General features: G+C 53.1%; 1 long non-coding RNA gene across 1 annotated transcript; it reads left to right on the top strand.

Annotated features, from left to right (window-relative positions):
* Positions 1-249: 249 nt before the first annotated feature.
* LOC115521432 lies at positions 250-22,514 on the top strand. The gene is made up of 4 exons (XR_003971065.2): positions 250-384; positions 3,076-3,126; positions 20,971-21,145; positions 21,805-22,514. It is a non-coding gene; the product is annotated as an uncharacterized LOC115521432 (long non-coding RNA).
* Positions 22,515-23,921: the final 1,407 nt, after the last annotated feature.

The following is a 23,921-nucleotide window of genomic DNA, read 5'->3' as shown; positions in this document are numbered from 1 at the left end:
GGCCGAGCCCCGCCCCGCCCAGCTCCGGGTGCGCCTCCGGGTGCCGCGCGAAGGGCGCAGGCGCTGAAGGCGCAGGTGCAGAGGCTCGCCCCCGACTCCGCGCCCCAAGCCACCCTCCGGGACAAAGGTGGCGGCGGGGAGGGGGAGGGTTGAGCCCACACCGGGAGTTGCGGCGACTCTGCCGGGGCGACGCGGCTGCGGCGGCCCGGCCCTGGGCGCCACGACCCGCTTGTCTGAACGCGCCCTCGGAGCGCGCGGGACTTTGAACTGCCATCCCAATGCTGCAGGCGAACGCAATTTCCTCCGGCTTTACCGGCAGGCGAACCGAGGCTTAGGAAAGAGCCTTACCGAAAGCCACCCCCTAATAAATGGGAATGCCAACTGGTAAGCGGGACCGGGGGCCCAGGGCTTCGTCGCGCGGGTCCTGTGCCGCTGGCCGCCCTCCATCCTGCCCGGCCTCGGGGCGCGGCTGGGCCGGGAAGCCCACAGCGCCAGGAGCCCCGCGCGGGGAGCGCACCCGGGGCTTTGCCTACCGAGGACAGTCCCGCGGGTCGCACAGCCGCGGCTGGGGGCGGAGTCAGCAGACGGGGCGCGCAGACCAGACGAGGTGCCTTCGGAGGACGCAGTGGAGGGGACCCCTCCTCCGAGCTCCCCGCACCCTCCCCGCCAGGACCCCGCGCGCGCGCTCAGGGGCGCTTCGAGTTCCGGTTCCAAGCGCCGCCACCAGCCCCGGCCCCCGCCGGTCCTTGGGAACTCGCGGGGACAATTAGGGAAGCTCCCAACTTCCCTCTGTCTTCCGGAGTTGGGCGCATCAGAGCGCTCCCCCCTCCACCGTCTCTCTTATCCTTAAAAAATTCTGAAATGAAAAGTACACCGCCCCCTGCGCCAGGAGGTACCTTTGAAACTCAGTTTCCTTATCTGCAAAATGGGGGTAGGATGAGTAATAGATACAGAATGGATGCAGTTAGGTGAACAGATACTATCGTCTCCATACAGAAGAGGAAACTAAACCTTGTAGGAACACTGGGAAGTCACATTAGGTATGATTCGTAAGGAGTTTTCAGAAGCCACAAATTGCGACCCCGGTTAGAGTGGTTGGTTACCTGGCTGTGCCCACGAAGCACCGCAAGTGAATTTGGGTATTTCAGGCGCTTGGGCTCCATTAGGATAGGAACCCTCCCCAAACATCATCAACTGGTGTGTGGGGGTGGGGGGCGTGAGGGGGGGGGAGGGGGGGCGTGGGGGGGGTGCAAACCCTGGAAATAATTGCAACTTATAAGCCAGTTTCCACAGCCCATATGAGCCGGTTCTTACGTTTTTCATTTCCTTACCACATATTTTGCTATTTCTTGTAAAGTGAATAAATCCTTTAAAAGTTGGCATCGGGACTGTAAGTTCCTTAAGGGCAGAAGGGTGTTTTTTTCAATGTTATTTTTTATACTTTATTTTAATTGGTGGGTTTTTAAACATGCACAGTAGTGATACTTGGTGACACATGATAAAGAGTCGTGGTAAAGGACATAAACGGCATAAAATGAAAAGTCAGATTTGCCCCTGTTTCTGCTCCCGACCCCGCTCCTCAAAGGCAATTATTGCTAATGGTGTCTTGTGTATTGTTCCGGAATTACTGTGGTTGTGGGAAAGGACATAGACTCTGGATCCAATTGCAAGATTGGACCCCCAACTGGGTGTATTCCCTTCTAGCTGTGATATCCTGGGCATGTTATTCCCCACCCCCCTCGGGGAGCTCACTTCTCTGTCTACATGGTGGGGATAGCAATGGGATCCACATAGTTGGTGGTTCTGAATCAATATACATAAAGCGCTTGGATGACACCTGCCACATGGTGAATATTTGGTAAACATTAACTGCTACTGCTATAGACCCAATTCATTCTTCAAAAAAAAATTTTTTTTAACATTTATTCATTTTTGAGAGACCGAGAAAGACAGAGTACGAGTCGCAGAGGGGCAGAGAGAGACACACACACAGAATCCGAAGCGGGATCCAGGCTCTGAGGTGTCAGCACAGAGCCCGAGGCGGGGCTTGAACCCACAAACTGTGAGATAATGGCCTGAGCCAAAGTTGGGTGCTCAACCGACCGAGCCACCCAGGTGTCCCCCAAATTCATTCTTTTTAATTGTTGCAGAGTATTCATTGCATGAGTTTATCGTAATTATTTTACCATTCTCCTATTGATGGACAGCCAATGTTTGATTTTTTGCTATGTAAAAAAATTCTGTCATGTAGATATTGTAGACAATACTTCATATCATTGACATATTTATAATGATACAAAATATTGTACATACATACATATCATGGTACATACATACTTATACCGATATATTTATAGAATAAAATCCTAAAATTGAATCGTGGAGTCAAAGAATGTATGCAATTTTTACAAGGAAACTCTAGAATTAAAAAAATTTTTAATTGTAGAAACAATCTCAAAATTAGAGAAATTTGCAACTATCGCACAAAGATCTCCTCCCCTCCATTTGTGAGTTGATGACATGATTTTTCTTTAGTCTGTATTTTATACAAACAAGGGCAATTTCCTCCCAAACTGGTCTAACCGGCAAAATCGTGATCCATTGCCGTATCTCCTCACGAGAACCCTTCCAAATTCCGCCATTCGTCTCAATAATATCTTTTGGAGCATAGGATCCAGTTGAGAATACCTTGGTTTCCTACTTTAGCTATTTAGGGGAAACCAGGAGAGGACAGGGAAGCAAAGAGAGAGAGCTCAGCAGTGGCGTTTGGTGAGTTCTGGCTGGGATCTTGGGGCTCGGTTGTTTGTCCTCACCCAACATTCTTGCCTTATCTGGGCCTCACCTTTGGGACTCCGCCCACCCCCACCCCTTGCCAGCTTCTCAGGGCTCCCAGCGTGCCCTTGGTGGTACCCTCTGGATCCCTGACATTTTGCTCCTGCCCCTGTGACTGTCCTTCCTTGTTCACTTGCTTGGGGCTGGCTTTCTCCTTCTCAGCGCTCTGTGGTTCAATCCTATCTCTTGGTTGATTGATCGATCGATTGACAGAGTTGACCAACAATGTCCTGTTCGTTTCAGGTGTACGACACAGGGATTCCACAATTCTATGCATGATGCTGTGCTCACCACGTAAGTGAAGTTATCACCTGTCCCCCTACAAGGCTATTACAATAGTGTGACTGTACCCCCATCCCCGTGACTAACTTATTTTCTAACTGGACCTTTGTACCTCTCACTCCCCTTCCCCCGTTGGCCCATCTCCCTATCCCCTCCCCTCTGGCAACAACCAGTTTGTCCTCTGCCTTTGTGAGTCTGTTCCTGTTTTGCTTCTTCATCCGTTCTGTTTAAATTCCGAATCTAGTGAAAGCCCATGGTATTTGTGTCGTGCTGTCTGACTGATGTCCCTTAGCATAGTACCCTCTAGGTCCATCCGTGTTGTCACAAGTGGCAAGCTGTCATGCCTTTTTATGGCTCGTTGTCTGTCTACACCACTTTGCAGAAATCCATCTCAAGTCTTGATGGACACTTGGGTTGCTTCCGTATCTTGGCTATTGTCGATAATGCTGCAGTAAACTTAGGGGTGCCTGTATCTTTCCGAACTAGTGTTTTCTGTCTCTTAGAGACAGAGAAGGGGCGGTGCATACCTGAGGTCACACAGTGGGTTAGGGACAGCTTACCTCTCTAGCAGTGAGCTGCTCACCGAGCCATCAGACTCTTCTGCAATCTGGTTGATGGGTGGACACCAGAGGGCAGTAGAGGCCTCCTCCCCACCTTGTCTTAGGGGTGGCTGTCTGGAGACCCTGCCTTTGCTGGGACGTTGGGGCAGGCATGACAGGCAGGGAAGCATTAGGGTCTGGGCCATTCCCGCAGGAAGCTCAACATGGAAGACGGCCTTCAGAAAAGGATCCTTGAATTTCACAGTTGGGGAGACCCCGCCTCTCCAGGGCAAGAGCCACGCAGGCAAGTTTCGCTGAAGCCTGGGCTTGGGCTGAGCCTGATCTCTGCTCATAGATGGGGGGCTCCAGGGGGAAGGAGGTCCGCGGCCTACCAGGGAGCACCCTACAGCATCTCCGCGGTGGCAGGGTCCAGGATTTGTGCTGAAAGGCTGGCTGTCCCCAACCCACAGCCCTCTCCCGGGTCCTCTAGCTCGCTGCAGGCAGCCGTTAAAATCCTTCCCTCGCTCTCCCCTGTCTAAATCCTCTGGGCCAGGTCGGCATTGGGTTAGCAAGAGGCAACTGAATTTTGGAGGTGAACTTACAGGAGGCTGAACGCATACGAAACGGGGCCCCAAACCCCAGCCATGTCCAGGAAACCACCTGTATGTTACAGGAAAACATGTTCTCATCAGGTACCGAATGACTTCATTTTTCTTTTACGAATCTGAGAAGTTGGGGAAAATCCCATTTTTTGGAAGCACTCTTTGGGCTCTGTGGTTGTGGGGACCGGGCAGGGAATCGTTTCGAGGCAGTGTCACCTGACGCTGCTTCAGTCAGCTCTTCAGTGCACAGGGCCCCGTGACTGCCCCCCACCCCCCACATTTGGGGACACACACTGACCCTGACCTCTGTGACACACCTGTTTGCTGTCTCCGAGCTGTCCCACCCTCCCCGCCTTGCTCTCTGAGCTCCAGCCCTGGATGGCTCCCCTCCCCTCCCCTCCCCTGGTCTGGTCTTTCTCCCTTTTTCATTCCCAGCTCAACACCCCTCCCTCTGAAAAGCATTTTCTGGGCGTCCAGCCCTCCCCACATGGGGTGCCCTTATTCCCTGCACGTTCCTGCAGAACCACCCCTATGTAGTTTACCTGCCATGTGTGTGGGGACCTGGCTCACGTCTGGGCTCCCCTGTTCCAGTCTCTGAGGGTACTAGGACCCGCATGTTCACTCTGATGTGCCTGGTGCACAGTAGGTCTTTGAGAACTATTTGTTGAATAAACCGGTAGTCAGAATGATGTTTTGGTGATGTCCTTGATTTTTAAGAAAGATTTTATTTAAATTCCAGTGAGTTAGCCTACAGCGTAATATCCGTCTCAGGTATGCAATGTAGTGATTCAACACTTTGCTACGATACCCAGTGCTCATCACGACAGGTGCACTCCTTAATCCCCAGCACCTGTTTCCCTGATCCCTCCCCCCCCTCCCCCCCCACTACCCACACCTCCCCTCTGGCTACCAGCAGGGTGTTCTGTGTGGTTAAGAGTCTGTTTCTTGGTTTGCCTCTCTCTCTTCTTTCCCCCCTGTGCTCATTTGTTTAGTTTCTTAAATTCCGCATGTGAGTGAAATCAAATGGTGTCTGTCTTTCTCCGACTTATTTCACTTAGCGTGATGCCCTCCAGCTCCATCCGTGTCATTGCCGACGATGACGCCTTGGTTGTTAACTTTGACTGATGGGCATTTTCCAAACAGAGCTCTGCCCCTACCACCCAGTGCCCACGACACCCTCCTGGGGAAAGGGGTCTGCTGGGAAGGGGCCAACATTCTCCTCTTGCTTCTGCCGCCACCCCCCCCCCCCCAGCCCTTATAGTGTTGGGAGATCCCGGGCCCCAACCCAGCTCAGCCTCCTCCTCCTCTATCTTGAGTTGGGCCGAGGTCGTCCTTGCTTTCTCTCCCCAGGAAGGAGGTCAGAGGGCAAGAAACAGTTTCCTTCTACCCAAAGCCGGACAGGATTTCATTTGCCTGTTCCTACCCCGTGTTCAAGGGCTCAGAAACGTAGGATTCGCAAATTCGTTTAGGCAACGCGCTTTTCCTCATCGGAACATGTAAGGAATTAGATTTTGATATTGCTGAGAGGAAGCTCTAAGCAGCCGGAGAGGCCCAGGCCGAAGAGAGAGGGAAGTCGCCCGAGGAACGAAGCCCGTGACTCTAAAACCGCCAGACCGCTCAGGCTTTCGGGGTTCTGGAAGCTTCAGGTCATGTGAGGCACGGGCCAGTGAACACTTGCCTTTCCCTGGACGAGTTCAGTTAGGGGCTCTTGCTACCAGGGGTTCAGGCCCGGAGCAGAAATGGTTCGAACGGAAGGGAAAGAATCCGGGCCATGTGGTTGCATTCTCTATCTCGTGCCAAGACCCCCTTCCGCAGGGAGGAGGGCCGGTCCTCCCTGAAGACCCGCCGAGTGCCGGGCAGCGTGGGTGCCTGACCACCCGCGTCTCCTGTGCGGGGCGCCTGCTGGCACCACCTGGGCTGAGCAGGTGAGGAAGCCCAGACGCCGGGCCAGTTGTCACCGTCAGAGAGGGGAGACCAGATTGAAGCGCAGCCCAGCGGGGCACCAGCACCGCAGGGGAGGCCACCTGCGCCCGGGCAGCGCGGCCAGAGGAACAGACCCGGACGTCAAAGCCAGAGCCTCTCTGCGGCTCACCTGCCGGAGCAAAGCGCAGGGGCGGCCTGGGGAGCCCCTGACCGTGCACCACGAGGCATCCGGTGGCCGTGATCCCCCCTTCCCGCGTCACCATGGTTACATCAGGCGCCCCAACTCTCCCCACCCACGTCCACACTTCGGAGTGACCTAATTTCAGTCTCGACCGCATGAGCTGCAGTTCATACTTCACATTACACTCTTGTAACGAACGTTCCCGAACATCGGCCGTGTGGCTAATCTGTCACCCGCTGGCTCCCCTGAACCGCTGCCCCCGAACCTCCTCAGGTCATCCCGCCGCCAGCCAGCAAGGGCTCCGAGGTCAGGGCCAACCGGAGAGCGAGCCAGAGCCAGGAGCAAGAGCCCCGCGGCCCCTCACTCCATCCTCCCTCCACTCTGCAGCCCACCCTGTGCCCACTCACCCTCGCCCCACCCTCCCCTATGCCCATGCTCACCCGTCTTCACGTGAACCAGCCACCTGCACCCCAAAGCCAGGTCACATGCCCAGCCCCCTCTCCCAGAGCTCCTGAACCCCAAGCCCAGTTGGGCACACTTGTTTCCTGGAGCACAGATGTGCCTTCGGTCCAGGGCGGAAACCTGATGCCCACCTGCTTCTGTGCCTTGCCTTTCGAACTCCACCCTTCCCAAGTTAACCTTCCAAACTGGCTCAGATCCCCCTGCCCAGGAGTGTGGGCTAGGTCACTGCTTTTGAAATTATAATTATTATTTTTTAATGTTTATTTATTTATTTTGAGAGAGACAGAGAGAGAGAGAGAAGGAGACAGAGAATCCCAAGCAATCTTTGCGCATTAGTGTGGAGCCCGATAGCAGGGCTCAATCCCATGACCCCAGGATCATGACTGATGGGAAATCAAGAGTCCGACGCTCAACTGACTGAGCCACACAGGCACTCCTGAAATTAGTTTTGTAAATGCAGTTCAGGGTTTCGGAGACACTCGATTAGAATTTTCAGGTATTTAAAGTCATTTAAAAACTGTAATACAGACCTAATGCAACCTAACTCTAACCCTAACCCTAACCCTAACCCTAACCCTAACCCTAACACAAACCTGAGAAGTAAATGGCAGGTACAGGTGTCTCTCAGGACATACTGGGAAAGCCAGAGGGCCTCCAGGTGATGCTGTTGAAAGAAATCCGTATCTCTTGACACCTTTGGGCAGCCTGTGCTGATAATCAGACCCAGCTTTTAATAGTAAGGGTGCCAGTGGAGGGTTTCCAGATTAAATTCGGGCTGCCTAGTTAAATTTCAATTTTAGGTTAACAGCAAACAGTTGTTTTTTTCCCCAAGTATAAGTATGTTCTAAATATTTCACGAGACATACTTATTTTTACTAAAATGTTCGCTCTTTTTCTGAAATTCGGGTTTCACGGGACAGCTGATACCGATATCTGGCAAATGTGTGCCACAGCTACAGAGGGAATGCCCTGAATAGGTTTTCTGTGGTGCAGCCAGGGCCTTCATAGGGCAGTGGTGGCGTCCTGGGACGGGGATGTTTGGGTGGATGAGTCTGAGTTTGAACACCCAGATTCCCCAGAACTCTCTGAGCGTGAAGAAGCAGCCTCTGGTCCAGTTGGTGCCTGGACATCAGCTTCACCCGACGTAGCTGTCCGACAACAGGATGCCATTCTCAAGACCTGTCCCCGTCTGTCCTTCTTTCCTCTAGGCCAGCAACGAGGGCCAGGTGTCAGCGAAGCCCAAGTGAGGAAACAAAATTCCTGCTCTGGGCATAAACGGCATCTTCGCGGATGGGAGCGCAGGTCCCGGCTTGTATATGTCACTGAGCGACAGAAGAAATGTGTGGGGCAGACTGGAAGATAATGAACTGGGTTTATTGATTTGGCAGAGTGTGGCCGTGTCTCAGGATCTGACCTCCCAGCAGGCATACTTGGGAGTTATCCAGATGCTGTAGGTGAGGTGTCGTGCTGAGGCTGTCTCTCTAGAGTGTCGAGAAAGAGCGGAGAGGGTTTGGGGAAGTAGAGATGCGGGAAGGAATCCATCATGTGAGGCTGAAGCCTCTATCACTTGACTGTGTTCCCCGGGAGGCCCAGAGGACACTTCTCTCGCCAAGACAGTAGGGAACACGCCTATGAGGAGTGGTTTTGCATTTCTGGGCAACTCAGTACTGGCTGTGCTCAATGCTGTCAATGTTGACAGTAGATTATGCCGTGGAACTTCACTCCCTAGTGTCAAGGGGTGCCAGGATCGTCAAACAGAGTTTAGGTGGAGGTGCTCAACCGTCAGAGGCAAGGCGGGCAGAGTTGCCATAATGGCAGAAAATCCAGAAAGGCGACCACGGCCCCTTGGCCCATTGGTATCTATGGGGCTGGCTAATAGACCATGGTATTCCTCGGGACGCAAAAGACGAGGTTCCAGCTAGGACATTGCTGGGTTGGTCTATGCGGAAGAAGCCAGGAACTAGTAAAAACAGAAGGCTGCTATCAGGTGCTGCAATGAAAAATCAGAATCCCCTCCAGTTTCCAGATCGAAACTAGTTTTCAGACCCAGAGCCCCCTGATCCAAGGAGAAGCCGGGCCCCTGGAGGACAGACCTTGCAAGGTCATTACAATATATGCCGTGAACATCCCACATTCCTTCCCCCGGAGGGACCTATGGCTGTTTGGCAGAGTAACTGTGTACTGGGTGAAGGAAGATGCTTGGCCTTAGGAGGGTGACTGGATGCCGACTCTGGGCCGACACTCGTCAGGGAGCCTCCACACTGTCATCAGGAAAGAGGATCCGGAGTGAGTTTGCTTTCACATAGGAAGAAAGTAGCGTCTCCTCTCTGCTGTCTCGGGGCGATCCTAACTCTCTGATCGGCGTCTTCATAGAATCCTCAGGAACCTTGAGCATGCTTGTCCCACGTACTGATGTTTTCCTAATTCGACCTGGCACATCGGGAGCGGCAGGGAGGCTGGCTGCCCGGGTAGGACATGAGTATCAGGGACTGGAGGCAAATCCTGTAAGACTGGGGGTGCGCAACTTTGGGGGGATTTTTAGGGGTCCAGTGATCTAGAGCGGGCTGGGACATGCCTTCTCGGTCACGGCAAGATATTCCCTTCGCGATCCCCAGGACAGACACAGAGCCACCAGCATTAGACGCAACTCTGGATTTTGGAGGCAGCAGATGCCTCACGTGGGAATAGGGCTCCAGTCCAGTTAGCAAGTGACCTGGAAGGCTGACAGGTTTGAGCCGGGCTGCGAGCACGGGAGGGTGCTGAGCAGGTCCGGGCAGTGGTGCGAGCCTCTCTGGTTGGTCAGGGAACCAGAGGAAGGAAGATGGGAAGATCCGAGACGAGGAGCCACGTGTCTCTCCCAGGATCCAAGATGGGAGTGGGCACCACGTTTGCGTTTTTATCTCAGATCAGTGCTCACCAGAGGCCGTCCCCTGCAGAGGAGACGCTGAGGCAGTGGGTGTGCTGGGGACTCATCCTCCGTCAGAGGCCAGCCTCTGTCCCTGGTCACCTGGAGGTCTGCCCCGTGGGTCCAGCAGCACGGGCTTCCTCTCGCCAAGGCTGATCTTACTTTATCCGACTGACGATGAGCCCTTTATCCGGAACCATCCCCTGAGAAGACCAGCCAGCCCCGTGGAACTATTTGGGGGTATTTAGTGTGTATTTGGGGGTATTTAGTGGGACCTGGTGAGAGAAGATTTGGAACGTGTGGTTGGTTATAAAGGACTTAGGATTTTGATTCTGGAAAAATGATGCTGGACTTCCTTTCCCCGGTTCCTCTATTCTAAAAATAACCTGACCCCCTGAAAATGATTTTGACTTCACCGTGGACAAAGCATAGGCTGCAAGAAGGTGGAGGCCGGAGATCTCGGGGCCCAAGGAATGATGTTCGCTGGGTTTTCATTTTATCTGGGTGCCAGAAAGACCTGTAGTCAGAACCTCCAACAGGCAGAGATGAAAAGAAAATCTCAAAAAGCCTACTTTCTCTGGCCAAGAGGCTGGGAAAGGGGAACCCAACAGAGACTCAGTGAACAGCCCCAGCCCCGCTCAGCCACCGGGCTGCAGCAGGCCGGCCGATCTGGGAGCAGCCGCGACTGTCCGGGCCCCTCCACAGACGGACCCCCGGGGGCCCGCCTGCCTGCCGCCGCAGGAGCCATGTGTCTCACTGCCCTCCGCCTGGTGATGTAAGGACACCCGGGCCCAGTGACCTCTGCCCCCGGCGACCACACCTGCAGGGACGGAGCCGCAGCCCCAGCAGCACGGGAAGAATGAAGCAGACCTAAATGACACAGCGTGTGTTCCAAAAACTAAGCCGTCCTTGGAGCTGACGCCCGCAAGTTCGACCTCAACGGAAGCCGGGCGATTATCTGCTGAAATACATTTTGTTGGGATCAAGTCTCCTAACACGATAACCAGAATGTCTAGGACACAGCACGAAATCCCCACCATACCGAGATCCAGGGATGCCTCTGGGACGGGTGGCAGTGACTCCCAGCAGGTGGGACTACGTGGATGAATCCAAGGTCGGAAGGACCTGAACGCAGTTCAGTTCCTGAACGCAGCTGTCGTAAACATGCTTCATAAATCGGTGTCAGAGAAATGCTTTCATTTCACATCGAGGACAGTCGATTACAAATCATCGGTCTATAAAAGCACCAACAGTCCGAATTAGGACACACCCTAGCTGTGTCATCTCGGAGGAGACTGTCAGCCTCACTGTGCTGCAAGGCTGGGGTCGGTTCATTGAGTGCCAGGTGCTCTTCTGTAGGATTTACCCCCGTGGTCACAATCCATACACACAGCCTCCCACGAGGAAGGTACCAGAGCTGTCCCCATGTGAGAGGGCACTAAATGGAGGGGCGGGCGTTGTCTAAGATGCACAGTACTTACCAGGTGGAACAGGAATGCACCTGCCCTACCTTCCTGGCACCTGGCTCCATTCGAGGATTTTAAAGACCCTTAGGACGGTGCTCATCACACGGGGACGTCTGTCCTCCCTGCCTCTCCTCCCTGCGTTCTCACCGTGGGTCTGTCTTTGCCGAGGGCTGGATGCATCCTCCAGGGCTGATCCCCGACAGCGGCAGGACTGGCACACAGCCTCCTGCCCCGGATGGCAGCTTGGGGAGGGACAGAGGGAGCCCTGCTCTAAAGGGGTGGGCATGCAGGGACGGAGCCGTCATCCTGCTAAGGCCAGCTGGCGTGGGGGCCCACACTCCTGCCCGTGGTGGCCTCAGCTTGCCCACATTTAACCCTGGGACTCTTTCCCAGCTCTGGCGTCTGGGCTCAGAGGGCACAGGCGAGCCTTCAACAGAATTCTGTGCAGCGTGGATGGGTCCCCCTGCGGCTGGAATGAGGGCCCGGTGCTGAGCGATGAGATTTCCAATGCAGTGTGGATGCCTTCTCTCACTAGCCCAACTCCCTCCCCTGTACCCACCTCCCCCTCCGGGTACCCTCCCCCAATCCAGGCCTGGCTGGGGCCTCAAGGCTTTCCTCTGGCCAACAAGTTTCCAGGGAGTTTAACTTCAATGCAGAATTAAAGGCAGGGATGTGGTTTCTGCTGGAGGGTGAGCCCCTCACAAGCATGCAGGCACCCCACCGTCGCACATCAGCCCCTTGGGTGGGGCTGCATGTGGCCCCTGTGGCCCCCGCCCCTGGAGGAGCCCGGCAGCAACAGAGAAACCCCGGAATGCTGGCCCTCTGCTCTCCAGTCCTTCCTTGTGGACTCCCGGGGGCCCTGACTCCTTGGAACACAGGGCCCCCAGCCTCATGCCCTTTTACTGGGAGACTCTCGTCACAAGCCACACTGTTATGGGGGATCAGTGGCGACTAGGACCTGTAAACCCAGAATATTGGACATATTAGGTGGCCCTACTCTTCCTCCCTCCCAATTGTGTGATTCAAAATAAAACCAAACTATAGATAAGTTATGGAAATTTAGCACTGGGCCCTCCAGCCAAGTGGCTTCTTTTTTTTTTTTAATGTTTATTTATTTTTGAGAGAGAGAGAGAGAGAGAGAGATCACAAGGGGGACGGGGTGCAGAGAGAGAGGGAGACACAGAATGGGAAGCAGGTTCCAGACTCTGAGCTGTCAGCACAGAGCCTGATGTGGGGCTCGAACTCACGAACCGTGAGATTGTGACCTGAGCCGAAGTCGGACGCTTTACTGACTGAGCCACCCAGGTGCCCCCAAGCCAAGTGTTTTTATCCACAGTAGTTACTTGAATGCCTTTTTGTTTCGTTCTGTTTTGTTTTTAATAGCAAATTAAAAAAGAAGTCTCATCTCCCGGTGCCCCTGCCTAGCTGGTCGGTGGTCTAAGTCCCCTTGATTTGGCCCCTCGGAGTCACTTCTCAGCAGGCTGTCGTCTGGGACCTGCTGCTAACTCCATCAACCCCTTGCATCACTTGACTTTTTGATCCCGGAGTGCAGCTAAGGGAGTCCTGGGCCTTCAGAGGGTGGGGGCGGGGGAATGGGCCTTCTGGGATTTCCCTCTGTCCTCAAGTACAGGGTCAAGATCCCCGGCCCAGTGCCTTCACAGCCCCAGGACCTCGAGGCCTGCAGATGCCTCCAGGGACCCACCCACAGCTGCCTGGGGCTGTTGCATTCAGAGCTGTACCCTCTTTCCCAACCCCAATTAGCAGCTACTTCTAGGAAGACCCAACCTCCAACGACTCCCTTTCTGACCCGAACCACCCCCGCCCGGGGAGGCCCGGTCCCTGCCTCCCTCCATGGGGCAGACCCTGGAGGGGCATCCCATCTGGCCACAGCTGTAGGGCGGGGACAGTGAGTGGGCGGGTGGCCCCGGGGGGCGGGGGGGGGGGGCCTGGAGGGGAGAAGGGGCGAGACGCTATTTCTAATTCTCAGGATGTGAAGGCGTGGGATCTGGGCTTGCCATTTCCCAGGAAACAATGGGAAGCTGGCTGTCTCTGTTGGCAGGTTAGTCATGTCATGGGTTGTGTGGTTTCTGGCGTGGGGCCGGACCACTGTGGCTGTTGGAACACGTGTCCCGGGCTCCAGGCTCCGCTCTATGGAGCGAGGGCTCCGTACAGACTCTGGGAAGGGCTCCTTCTCGCCGCCCGATCACGCCCAGCATCTCCTACCTGCGGGGGCTTCCCTGGTGGGTTTGCGTCCTCTGGTGTCGTCACTCAGCCTAACTAACCCACAGCAAGTCTGAGCCGGGGCGGCTCTGGGACCTCTGTCCCCACACCCTGGGTTTTGTGCTGTCTGGTCTCCCCTGCAGGACTTGGTAACCTAAGGGCTCCCGGCCTGAGCACAAAGCCCGGGCTCTCTTATCCTGGCCTCACGGGGGCTCCAGGCTGTGCACCCCAGGGGCCTCCCTGAGTGCCTTCTCCCTGCCGGCCAGGGGCTGGGCAGGACACCACCCCCTCTCCAGGCAGAGGTGTGGGCGGAGTTAAGGGAACCAGGGAGGGAGGCTGAGTTGCTCCTGGAGCCTGTCACAGAGAAAGCCATTTGCCACCTTAGGCCTTAAGGGGCAGAGGAGGGAGTGGTTTCCGGACGTGGCTGGCAGAGCCGCTGTGCCTGCAGCACTGTGGGGTAGGGCACAGCGAGGGCCATGAGCGGGGAGGCAGGGGGGTAAGGACCACGGCCCGGCTCCCCGCGCTCCGGGTCCCGGCTGGCGCCCATCATCGGCTGAGCCCACGCGGAAGCCAGAAGGCAGGGCCTCAGCACGTGTGGGCAGCAGAGGTCAGAGTCTGGGACACACGGCAGGATGCAGGGGGTGGGAGGGCCTCCGGAGGGGCAGACGGGGGTCCTGCACGAGATCGCCCCACGTGGCCCTGGGCTTCTGAGTTCCAGCAACCCTCTCGGTCCCCCCCGGATCCTCGGGGGCCCTCATGAGCAGCGGCTGGTGAACTGAGAGGTTGCTGCCTGAATCCCAGGCACCTGACCAGCCTGGCCACGTGAGCTCCCGGGCAGTCGCTCTGGGAGCAGCCTCCAGGGCCTGCCCCGGGCCCAGCTGACGGTCACTTGCTCCTGCTACACATCAAGTGACGGCCATGTGATGTTCAGTGGCTCCCAGACTCTGAGCCTTTAAACCACGCACGGCCCTGTGCTTAGTGTCACTTACATGATCTCAGTCCCCACAGCACTCCTGCGGAGGGTAAGCACTGCTCAACACAGCCCCGTTTTATGGGTCACGAAACTGAGGCTCGGACAGGATGAGTGCCAGTTAAGTGACTTTCCAGAAGCCACTGGGCAGCGTGGGTGGAGCTGGGGTTCCCACTCAGGCCTGTCTCGGAGCGAGCATGGGCTCCGGGCCTCGGTGATCCTTGGAAAGTTGATGGCTGAAGGCAACTCTACTGATCCCGAATTTGGTGACGATGGGGCCAGGCCCCTGGGCGGGAGTCACCCTGGGCTCCGTCAGGCATCAGGACTCCACGTCTGCCTCTCTAATACCCTCCCCTCCAAGACCCTCTTTCCGCTCTCCCACCACAGCCTGACCCGGCCCCAGCACCCGGGGCCTGGAACGTACCCCCTAGAGAGATTCCCAGTGCTGCCTTACTCATCCCTGCAGCCAAATGACTCACCTCTCTGCTAGGGAGCTTTTGGCACGCACATCTCATTAGCCTTCCCTGTTCCCTGGGGCCCTGAGTCCTTCGGCTGCGTGGCCTGGTGCTCCGGGGCTCCGTCCGAGCCCCGCTTTGCACCCTGTCCTTTCCACACGCTCAGACTCTGACCCTGCAGTGCTGAGCCCCCATGCGGGTCTTCCCTCCGCCTCAGGCTGGCGGCAACTCTGGCCTTGGCACGTAGCAGGTGCACGTAGCAGGAGCACCACCCTTCAGGAGCTCGGGAGGGACAGCAGCACACAGGTCTGACCCTGACGTCTAAGCCAGCCAGTGACTCCTCCCGGAATGGAGGAAAGAACCAGCGTCCCCAAGGGCCCGTGCCGCAGGAGCCCGATGACTCTGTCCGCCTCTGTCCAACAGCTTCACCGGGCTGGGATCCCGGGAGAGCTTCCTTCTGGGCCTGGGCGCCCTCAGCCCCCACCCTTTAGGGACAGGCTCCCTGGTGCCCGAACAGCAGGCTGGTTTCTGCTGCCCTCTGCTGCCCTCCGTTGGCCGGAGTGGGTTACTGAGGCTGACCCTGCACGCCTGGAGCCCCGGGTCGGGTGGGGGGTGCTCGGGTCGGTGAGCACAGGTCAAGAGCGACCACACATACTTGGGCCTCAACACCAGCCCCGCGGCATACCCCCATCGGCGTGACGAGCCCATCTGCCCCGACCCGGAGCCCACAGTGAGCCTAAGCAACCCTCCCCACCCACTGTGAGGAGCTTGGGCGGCTGTGAGCCTGCCCATCTTGTCTCCGTTAGGGTCTGAGGCACCTAGAAGAAGGCAGATTTCTCCTGAGCAGACCTAAGGGGCATGCTCTAGTGCTTTAACGTTTAGGCTCTTTTGCTAAATGGCTTGCCACGTCTTTAGGTGTCCAGTTTCAAGTTGCTGGTCTTTGGAATCTTACAACGTCTCTGCTTGATTTCCCAGGCAGAACGATTTCAGACGTCTGGATGCTAGAGTCAGCAGCGGTTCGGCCAAAAACATCCCCTGTGTCAAATCTGGAACCACGTTTGCCAGCCTGGGAAGCGAGCCTCTTGGGAGAGCTTCCCCAGTCAGGTGGTGAGAGCCCCTCAGGTGCATCTGTGTGTCCCTGCACACGAGTGCAGAGCCCTGGTGGGGCAGCCGGGGCGGCTCTGTCCCCAGTGCTGCTCAGATTTGGGCACTCGTGCCCTCTGCCACCGTCAGACAAGGGGGGCCGGGAGCTGAGCAGAAGCTTACTTGTGGAGACGAGTTGGTTCCATAAGACCCAGAGAAGATGACAGAATTCCATAGTCATGCCTCTTTCAGATCTCGTGGGAAGCATTTCTAGTACTCTAATGTGTTCCTTTCCTTTGGTACCGTGAGTGTTGATCAAAGCTGACTCCCCGTTTCTGGCCTTTCTAAAGATTTCCCCCCATGGTCTCAGTTGTTTTGAGTTAAGGAGACTCTTCACTAGTATGAACTAGCTTCGTCGTCTCCTTCCTTCCTTCCCTCCCCCATCACTCCCTGTCTCCCCCCCCCCCATCTATCTACTACTTGTATTAGCCTGCTTGGGCTGGTATAACAAAAGAGCATAGTCTGAGTGGCTCAAACAGCAGAAATCTCTTTTTGAATAGTTTTGGAGGCCAGAAGTCCAAAACCAAGGTCTTGGTTGATTCTTGGAGAGAATTTCCTTCCTGGCTTCAGATAGTTGCCTTCTTGCTGTGTCCTCACATGGCCTTCATGTGGCCTTACCTCACTCTGTGTGTGTGTGTGTGTGGTGTGTGTGTGTGTGTGTGTGTGTGAGAGAGAGAGAGAGAGAGAGAGATGTGGTCTCTTTCTTCTCATAGGGACACCAATCCTATTACATCAGAGCCCCTACCCTGACGACCTCATGAAAATTTAGGAACCTCCCTATAAGTCCAATATCCAAATATAGTCATACTGAGGAGAGTGATTAGGGCTCAGCATATAAATTTTGGGGCGACAATTTCAGTCCCACATCACTACTCCTTTTTATAAGCTAAGAATAAAGTACAGCATTCAAATAATTGCCCCCCTCCCCAAGTCTCCAGGTTAAAATACCTCAGATGCAGGTTGCTGTTAGTTGAGACAAGAGGTTTCATCACACAAGAATGGGAATTTTTAGGGAACAGCTGGTTTATAAGAATCCAGACATGCAGTGACAGCAATATGGCACCAACACAAACTGTAGGCCAAGGGCAACCAGCTCAAAGTCAGCCCTGGGCCCCTGTCTTGGTTTGTGTCCCCTAGAAGGAGACCCTGAGCACATTTGATGCAAATAATTTATTTTCAGAAGCCACCCCAGGGAAGCACCTGCAGGGTGAGTGGGAAATGTAGGACAAGGAATTGAGGTGAAAGAGTATATGATCAAGATGTTTGCCCCCATGGGCAGCTGGAGCCCATGCCTGCCTGGAGACGGGAAGGCAGGAGAGATCAGACCTCTGAGTTATTCCATCCTGGGTTGAGGAGGATGAGGTTTTATCTATCAGTTCCCTGCCCCTTGTGGATTGAGGCTCCTATTTTCAGGAAAGATGCCTCAGACACAGAGTCTTGGGGTTACCAATAAGTAGCCTCCAGTAATGGCTCCATGTGCACAAAAATGTGGCACTGAGCATCCCTCTGGTATAATTCCTTTAAGTGCTCTGTGTCTTGGGGTTGGTCTAGCCCAATGGCAGGACCTTTACCAAAACTTCCTGCCCTGTGTGCCAATCTCCAGCATGTGACTAAAGCCCTACTCCACCACCACCCCGTGGGAGTGGGAATCCTGCTGAGCCTTTCCCATCCTCCTCCTTGCTCAAGAATTGGCTTAGCTCAGGACCTTCTGTGTTACTTTCCTGACTCTCACTTGTGTCCCATCTCCGGTGAGATCTTCAAAGTATGTGAAAGAAGTTAAAGAGAAATTTAGTTCAAATTTATTATTATTTTTTAAAGAATGGGTTATGATGTTAGGGTCATGATATAGCTACGGTAATCAAGACTGTATGAAATTGCCACAGGGAAAGACTCACAGGTCAATAGAACAAATGGAGAACCCAGAAATAGATCCACACGCGTATGCCCAACTGATACTTGTCAAAGGTGTGAGAGCAGCCCAATGAAGGAAGGCGAGCCTTTGCAACAAATGGTGTGAAAGCCAATGGACATCTGTGGGCAAAGAGATGATCTTCAACCTAAATCTCACATGTTACACAAAACTCAACTCAAAATGAATCACAGACTTAAATGTAAAATATAAAATGACTAAATGTTTATGAAAAAAATATTTTAAACCAGGCCTAAGTGAAGAGTTAGTTGTTTGACTTGACACCAAAAGAAAGAAAGGAAAAGGGGGGCACCTGGGTGGCTCAGTCAGTTAAGCGTCTGACTCTTGGCTTCAGCTCAGGTCATGATCTCATGATTTGTGGGATCGAGCCCCATGTCAGATTCTGTGCTCACAGTGCAGAGCCTGCTTGGGATTCTCTCTCTCTCTGCCTGTCCCCCAACTTGCATGCTTGCTAGCTCTCCTTCTCTCTCAGAATAAATAAATAAATAAATAAATAAATAAATAAATAAATATTAAAAACAGAAAAAAAAGAATAGAAAGACAAGAAAAAAATGGATAAATGGGATAAATGGGACTGCATCAAAACTAAAAACTCTTGCTCTGTGAAAGAATCTGTTAAGAGGCTAAAAAGAAAAGCAACCCACCGGGGGAACATACTTGCAACAAAGGATTAGTATCTAGAATATATAAAGAACTCTTAAAAGTCAACAGTGAAACAAACTAAAACCCAAACAATCCAATTAGAAAATGGGTTAAAGGCATGAACAGACATGTCACCAAACAGGACACACAGATAGTAAATGAGCACGTGAAAAGATGCTCAGCATTAGTCATGAGGCGAATGCAAAAGAAAACCACAAATGACATATTTCTACCTGTAAGAATAGCTAAAACAAAAAATTGTGGTATCATCAAATGCTGGCAGGGACGAGGAACAACTAGGCCACTTAAGCTTGCTCGCGGAGATGTAAGAGGGTGTAACCCCTCTGGAAAAGAATACGGCGGTATCTATCTATAAGACTAAACATGCCCTTACCATATAGCCCTGCAATTGCACCATTGGGCATTTCTTCCAGAAATTGGAAAACTCGTGTTCACACACAAAATCTGTATACAAACGTTCATAGAAGCCTTATTTGTATTAGTCCTAAGCTGGGAATAACTCAGTGTCCTTCAGGAGGTGAAATGTTAAACCAACTCATGCGTTGATATCTTGAAATACTTCCCAGCAATAAGAAGGCACAAGCCGTTGGTACACATAAAGACCTGGGCTAGGTCTTAAGGGAATCATGCTGCATGAAAAAAGTTAGCCTCCAAACATCACAAATTGCGTGATTCCATGTAAATAGCATTGCTGCGATAAATTTGTAGCAGCGGATAGACGAGTGGTTGCCAGGTTATGGAGGGGGACAGGGAGGAGGCTGTGGCTACAAAAGGGATCCTGTGATGGAACTGGTCTGCCTCCTCAGCGTGGTGGGGGTCACACGAATCTGTACGTGTGATAAAGTTGCACAGAACTAAACACACGCTCACACACACGCACACGCACATGAGTACATACGTAACTGGTAAATCTGAATAAGGTCGGCGAATTGTAGCAAGATCACTCTCTTGGTCTTGGTACTGTTCTATCGTCATACAAGATGCTGCCTTTGATGGAAGCTGGGTAAAGGACATCTGGGTCTCTTTGTAGTATTTCTTAACAGCTACATGTGATTCTACCATTACCCGAAAGGAAAATATTAAAACAATGAACGAGTTGCAGAGAAATGAAACCTGGTGACAGCAGGGCAGGACATCGTTGTCTACAACCAGAAATAATGCAAACATCTGTCAACAGGTGGCTGGGTACACAAAGTGGGGTAATTCGTGAAAGGGAATGCTAGCGTATCCTCAGTAAAAATGACAAACCGATGATACGCAGAGCAATCTGAGTGACTCTCAAAGACATGATGCTGAATGAAAGAAGTCGGACACAAAAGCGAACAGGGTAGAATCAGCTTCCATTGATAGGAAACTCTGGAGTAGAGAAATCCGATTTGGTTTGGGTAAGCAGTTGTCTGGTGCTGAGGGTGGAGGTTGACTAATAAGAGGCACAGGGGGCCCTTTTGGAGGTGATGGAAACGTTTTATATCCTCATTGAGGTGGTGGCTACGTTGTAATTCATCAAGATGTACTCTTCATATACATAGGTGTATACATTCATCAAAAATCACTGAAATGTGCATTTAAAGAAGCACATTTTATTGGCTATAAATTATAACTGATGACAAAGGTTTTAAGTCTGAGCGGGAGTGTTTCAGTCCAGCGGCTAGAGCTGGTTCTGGTCGTCAGTTTTAGAGCACAGTTTCTCGTGTCCCAGTTGACAACTGGATGAGATTTATCTCTTAAAACATTTCTCTGCATTTAACTGATTTCAGATGGGCCCCAACCATCCCATCCACTATGACCCATGTGATTAATCACTAACTTAAAAGTCCCCATGGAGGGGCACCTGGGCGGCTCAGTGGGTTAAGCATCTCACTTTGGCTCAGGTCATGATCTCATGACCTGTGAGTTCGAGCCCCCCATCGGGCTCTGTGCTGACAACTCGGAGCCTGCTTCAGATTCGCTCTCTCTCTCTCTCTCTCTCTCTCTCTCTCTCTCTCTCTCCCCTCCCCTGTTCACGCTCTGTCTCTCCCTCTCTCAAAAATGAATAAACATTAAAAAAATTTAAAAACCAGAGGAGGGGCTTGCTGTTGTGGATATGGAGCCATACCACTTGGGTCTCCCTTCAAGGAAGAACTTTCTGGAAAGTGGGTGAGTTTGTGGGGAAGCCTCCAGCTGCAACACCTTTAGGACCCTGAAGGGGTGTGTGGGCCAAGGCTTCTCCTTGTCAGCAGCTCCCGGAAGGTTCTGGGCACAGTGGAGGATAGAGGCTGGTCCTTCCTACCCCCGCGGGACCTTCTGAGGGCTGGTACATGCGACCCTTTTCCTCCTGGCTGGTGTCAGATAGCCTCCATCATGGTGGTTCTGAGGCTGTCTCCTCCTCTACAGCCCCCTCCCCTCCTTCTTTCACAGGTGTTGTCCACAACAAGGATCTCGTGTCGTGGCCTGTGCCTCCCGGAAGACCGAGGGTCACAGATGTACTAACCTCTTGTTTCAGCCTGGACCCAATCAAGACAGTAGAATCCACGTTGCTGATTTCAGATAGAGGACGCGATGCAGGGAAGTGTTTCCACGGTGATGGAGGGAGGTAAGGGGTGAAATACAGAATGGTAAGGCAATCAAGACATCGACAAGAGCAGGAAGTCACGGTCCCCTCTAGGACTAGAGGGTCAAAGGGAGGAGGAGGAGGTGTTTCTGGAGCCCAGGATCTCCGGCCACCTGATAGATGCTGGAGTCACTTCAGGCATGTCAGGTAGGAGACGAGACCCCAGAAGGATGACTGGCGGGTCCCTTCTAGTGCAGTTGGGGACCACCTAAAACAGAGAGAGGGAAGTAGAAACGCCCAAATCCCTCTCCTGCCTGTCGGCCTCTACCGGTGTCTCTGCCTGCACCCACAAGCTAGAAGACGACAGGACCTGGGAATCCTACCTATTTCCCTTAAATCAGAGCAGAGGCAGGAAAAGTCAGGATACGAATCTGAAAGGAGCCGGGACATCTTCCAAGACCTCATCCCTGCTAATCTGCCCGGAGCCTCATTACGAGTCTATGTAGATGGTGGCTGGAGGGACGGATAGACGGGTGGGTACGCGATAAAGCAAATACCGCGAATTATTAATGGCGGAACCTAGGTGGTGGAGATATGGACATTCGCTGTAATATTCTTTCACCCTTCCTGTATGTTTGAACATTTTCATAATGATGCATTACTGAAACAAAAGGACCCTCCTTAACATTTTCATCTTTCAGGAGGAAGAGGCAGGTGACTTTCTCGGTTCCCCGTTTCTCCCCGAGCCTGGTTACACGGCCCTTTCTCCATGCTGAGAGAAGAACGAGGGGCAGGGTGGCCCCCACAGATGTGCATTCGGGTCTCTCTCAGTGGGGCTGGAGGCTGCACGGCCAGGGGTGGGCTTCAGTCTGTGACATGCCACGGGTGGTTCTCCCATTGCTTGACAACTTTTGAATCAGTCACTCACATTGAAAAATCTGGAAAATCTCATAAAAATCCCCAATCTCCAACCTCTCTTTGAAAGTGGAGATCCACCAGCCCTGGGCCTGCATTTCCCCACTGCAGCAGGTGAATGGAGCGCATCCAGCTCGATCGTGCCCTCTCCTGTCCGCCACGGCCTCCGCTGCTCCCTCTTCCATCATCCCTGGCCCACTTTGCTCACTTTGATTTCCTGGCTGGTCCCTGAAAGCCTTTGCACTTAGGCCACTGGATTCATCAGAACACTTACATTTTATAATGCGCTTTTTACAACTCCTGATTTGAGGCCACATTCCTCAAGCTGCATTAATCCACGAAGCCCCTTTGTGACTTGCTGTTTCCAGGTACCGGCCCCCTCTATTTGCTTAAAACTTTAAAATGTGTTCTTTTATAAAGTAAAGGCCTATTTTTTTATGTTTCCTCAGCAGTAATCCCCATAAAACCAAGAGTTTGGTGTACTCAGCAGGGTTCCTTCCCAATAAAATAAAACGTGCTTGTTCCGAAAGCCTCAGGATCGTCTCTTGCGCTCGGTGGCACGTGGGTTCCACTCCAGGCCACGCCGACTGAATTTTGCTGAGGCTGATTGCCAGAGAGACTGACCCTGCTTCGCTCACTCTCTGGCGGGGCCTTCCCTGAAGTACACTTTCCCCATCCCTGGCCATTTGTCCTCCTGGGGACCCAGGTTGTCTTCCACGCGACTCTGAAACCCAGAGTACATGACATGGCTTCTGAAGTCCTTCCCTCTCCAAGAGCTGCCTGGTGCTTGCCCCTCCTGAGTTCTTCATCATTAGTGCTTGCTTGGATTTCAGTACGCCTTCAGTTTGCTTAAGTACATCCAGATTGATCCAGAAGAACCTTAACAAGTTCAAACTGTAAGTTCTTCTTCAGGGGTGGGGTGTGTGGTGTGAGGTAGGATCCTGTGGAAGAGGTGGACAGGGGCTGGGGCTGGGAGGGTTTGCTCTGCTACACTAAGGATCTGTTGAGGTCCTTGACTATTAATGATTTCCCTCTCAAGTAACCTCATTACTTGTAGAAATTATCATGTTATTCCAACAAAGTTGGAAAGAACTATAACCACATCAACAGCAAGAACACCGCCCACATTTACTGAATGCTTACCACGAGCCCAGTGCGCACATGATTTAATTTAACGGTCACAAGAACACTACGAGGGAGCTAATACGACTTTGGCCACCTTACAGATGAGGAACGTGACATTCAGAGAGGTTAAGTAACATGACTAATGCCCCACAGCTGGTAAACGATGGAGCCAGCCATCCAAGCCAGGTCCATTCGACACCCATGTCCACACTCTTGACTTGCTGCTTACAGGCATTTGACACTGAGTCATTTCCTGTTCATTTGATGAGTTAATCCCAATGCCTTCCACCTTCGCTTATAGGTCAAGTGGTTTTGTTGTTTTTGGATTTCTCTCTGGTTTCTCCACCTTTGTACTAATACGGCACCCTGAATTGGGCACAGTGTAGTGAAAAGGCTACACAAATCAACTTGCCCAATGTGGTCAATTCTGCCTCCCACAATGATACTGTGTGTTCTCCCCCACTAGGTGGGAACCAGCAGGGACACACCAGCAGCCTCCACCCTGGAGAGGAATGAGTTCCTCTCCATTCTGGCCAATACTACAAAATACTCTGTAAAGAGGACAGGAGACTGCTGTCCTGAAGTTCTTAAGACTTCATCTTCTGTAGCTTAGTCATGCCGACTGAGTCTTAGAGCCTGGAGGGCCCAGAGATTCTGTGGTCTCCACACCCAGCCCAGGAGCAAGCAGGAGGCTGGGGAGGTCACACTGCCTCCGGCAGAGGCTGTCACCATTTACACACCCACCCGCAGTGAATGGGAGTCTGCTTGTGCCCACTGA

The sequence above is a fragment of the Lynx canadensis genome, chromosome C1 (genome assembly GCF_007474595.2).
Source record: "Lynx canadensis isolate LIC74 chromosome C1, mLynCan4.pri.v2, whole genome shotgun sequence".
NCBI classification, from domain to species: domain Eukaryota; kingdom Metazoa; phylum Chordata; class Mammalia; order Carnivora; family Felidae; genus Lynx; species Lynx canadensis.
This window is presented reverse-complemented; position numbering and strand designations above follow the sequence as displayed.